The 3,531-nt window shown below is 37.2% G+C and overlaps 1 pseudogene; it reads right to left on the bottom strand.

The window, feature by feature from the left end:
* Positions 1 to 379: 379 nt before the first annotated feature.
* Positions 380 to 548, bottom strand: LOC118997962 (uncharacterized; annotated as a pseudogene).
* Positions 549 to 3,531: the final 2,983 nt, after the last annotated feature.

The raw sequence follows: 3,531 nt of genomic DNA, 5'->3' as shown, positions 1-3,531 counted from the left end.
CATTGATGAATATGTTCTCCCATTCAGTGGCCTGCCTTTTCATTTGGTTGCTAGTTTCTTTTGCTGCACAGCTTTTTAATTTGATGTAGTCTTATATGTTTATTTTTTCCTTTATTTCCCTTGCCCTAGGAGACGTATCAACATAAATATTGCTACTGGAGTTGTCTGAAATTTTACTGCCTGTGTTTCCTTCTAAGATTTAAAAAAAATTATTGTTTTTCAAGTACAGTTTTCTTCTAAGATTTTTTATAAAGCTTTATTTACTTATTTTCAAAGAGAGGGGGAGGAAGGGAGAAAGAGAGGGACAGAAACATGTGTGGTTGCCTTTTACACACCCCCAACAGATTGCCTGGCCCACAACCCAGGCAAGTGCCCTGGCTGGGAATTGAACTGGCAACCCTGTGGTTCACAGGCCAGTACTCAATCCACTGAGCCATACCAGCAGGGCCCTTCCAGAATTTTTATGGTTTCACCACATACATTTAGGTATTTTAAACTGACAAGAACAGATACTACATTTGATCTTAGCCAAAAGGATGAGAAGTGATTATATTTAGGTCCTTTATCCACTTTAAGTTTATTCTTGTGTGTAGTGTAAGTTGGTGATCTAATTTTATTATTTTGCAGGTACTTGTCCAATTTACCAAACTACATTCATTAAAGAGCTTGTCTTTACTGCATTGTATGTTCTTGCATCCTTTGTCAAATATTAATAGACCATGTAGGCATGTGTTGATTTCTGGGCTCTCTGTTCTGTTCCATTAATGTCTATGCCTGTTCTTACACCAGCACCAGGCTATTTTGAATACAATGGTCTTGTAGTATCCCTTGGTATCAGGTATGTGATCCTTTCAATTTTGTTCTTTCTCAAGATTGCTGAGACTATTTGGGGTCTTTTTTGTTTCCATATAAAATTTTGGAATATTTGTTCTAGACCTGTGAAATATGCCATTGGTGTTTAATAGAAATTATGCAGAGTCTATAGATTTCTCTGGGTAGTATGGACATTTTAATGATCTTAACTCTTCCAACCAATGAATATAGTATATACCAGTGGTCCTCAACCTTTTTGGAACCACGGACTGGTTCCCTGGAAGATGTGGAGTGGGATGGTGGAAGGACAGGAGGTGGAGTTCAGGTGAGCTTTGCTAGTAGCCAGATCCTTAACGGGCTGTGGACTGGTACCAGTCTGCAGCCAGGGGTTGGAGACCCCTGGTATATACTTCCACTTTTATATCTTCCTCAATTTATTTCTTCAATGTCCTATAGTTTTCCAAGTACAGGTCTTTTACCTCCTTGGTTAAATTTATCTTATGTACATTATTTTTGCTTGCAAAAGTAAATGGGATTTTTTTTAGAAATATGCAGCCTTCCAAAATTGAATCAGGAAGAGCCAGAGAATCTGAATAGACTGATTATAACTAATGTAATTGAAGCAGTAATAAAAAAACTCCCAACAAATGAAAGCCCTGGACTAGATGATTTCACAGGGGAATTTTACCAAACACTCAGAGAAGAAATAACATGCATTCTTATCACACTATTCTAAAAAGTTCAAGAGGAGAGAAGACTTCCAAGATCTTTTATGAATCCAGCATTATCTTAATTCCAAAACCAGACAAAGACATTACAAAAAAGAAAATTATAGGCCAATATTTCTCATGAACATAGATGCTAAAATCCTCATAGATGCTAAAATATTTCCTAAGAAAATATTAGCAATTTGGATCCAGCAATACATTGAAAAGATCATATACCATGATCAAGTGGGATTTATTACTCAGACTCTAGAGATGATAGTTGGCTTTCTGCTATTAGTAATTCTCTCAGTTGCCTCAACTTCTCAATTGTTCCTTCCTCTGTGTAATTAATTACTTGCATCAAATCCCCTCCACCTAGAGGAGTTCTGTTTTCCTCACAGTATCTTCATGGACAGAGAAGGGTACCTCACATGAACTTGGATATTCAGGGAAATGTCTTCTTAAGAAATGTAATATACTTATTAGAAAATAAAATGAGCAGAAATTTGCAATAGGATAACAGGATAAGGAAAAGGTATGATTCAACACACGTTCATATTTCTGGTTTGGGAACGTAGGTGGGTAAGAGCGCCATTTGTTAAGAGAGGAAACAGAAACAGAGGAACAAGTTTGTGGTTGGGAGTGGAAGTATTCATTTGAGGTGCTCATGGAGTCCCAAGGACAAATGTCCTGGAGAGTTTGATAGAGTCAGAACATAGAAGGGGTATCTTCTCCTGAAATGCCCCTCCTCTTATTGATCCTTTAGTTGCTTAGTAGATTATTTTATCCCTTTTCTGTATCTTCTGTTCCTGGTTTTATTGTATGCTCACTTCTCCCCTATTTTAAAACAAAGACAACAAAAAGCAAAAACCTAAAAAACTGAAGTTGTTAAAGTACATGCTTCCCACCAGCTGTTGTCTTTCTCTTCCCCTACATGAGTAATTTTGTTTCCATGGTGGCTGTTTCTACTTCCCTCTCTCCTACTCCCCCTCAATCTTTTGAAACCTGGCTTCTACCCTGACTCTTCTGAAACTGACCTCAGCAAAAACAAGAGTGACTTGTTTATTGCTAAATCCATGAGGCTCTCAGCTCCTAGCTAGCCAGAAGTGGTAAATTTGAGTGAGTGACCAGTAGATAGCAAATATTCAGTAAATAGGAGTTGATATTATGATTGGGCCTAATTAATGTTTTTAAAATGGTACTGCTAAATTTGATTTTTCCCCCAAGAAAAATTATTTTTACAAATCATCACTTTGTCAGACCATTTCAAACAATTGGCAAATTGAGTTGGGGGGAAAAATTATTCACACTACTTAGCATCCCATGGAAGGAACAAAAATATAAACCCATGAAAACTGACTAAAATTTTCCCCTCTCAACTAGCTGGTTGTTTCATTACACGGAGAGAGCTACAAATGATGCCAGTTGCCTTAGGGGAATGATAGGTTACATAGCATTTTCCTCAAAACCTTCTGTTTTCTCGTAGTACCCACGAGTGGCTAGCAATCTTTAGTAAGAAACAGAAATGAAGTTTAAGGGTCATTTACTAACTGCCATGTTTGATTTACGGTCTAGTAGTTGCGAAGAGTTATTGGTGTATTCATGTTTCAATAGCTGACAGAATAAAGGGCATATAGTGATGAGCACACTCTTAAATCATATTTTTGCCTCAGTGTAAAAGGGAATGTGGTTTAATAGAACAGTGTGATCTAATATTTCAGGTTTTTTGGAGGAAAGAATAAAGTCTACAAATGAGATGTGATGCCTTATTTTTTTTTTTCAGTTTGTTCTCTATAGGTAGGCACTTCGAATTGTGAAAGCCAAGCTTTGCCATGTATGCATTTGTAATCGTATATGCTCAGATTCCATCATGCTTGGGAACAGAAAAGCCTCAAGGCGTATTGAAATGGTGAGCAAACTAGTGTTCTCCTTAATGTAACACCCGTGGTTGGACTGCATGAATATGTCCAGGGTTCATTTATGGATGAACAACACAGTATTTTTTAATTGG

This window comes from Sturnira hondurensis, unplaced genomic scaffold (genome assembly GCF_014824575.4).
Source record: "Sturnira hondurensis isolate 20B ecotype Veracruz unplaced genomic scaffold, ASM1482457v3 Scaffold0013537, whole genome shotgun sequence".
In the NCBI taxonomy this organism is placed as follows: Eukaryota; Metazoa; Chordata; class Mammalia; order Chiroptera; family Phyllostomidae; genus Sturnira; species Sturnira hondurensis.
This window is presented reverse-complemented; position numbering and strand designations above follow the sequence as displayed.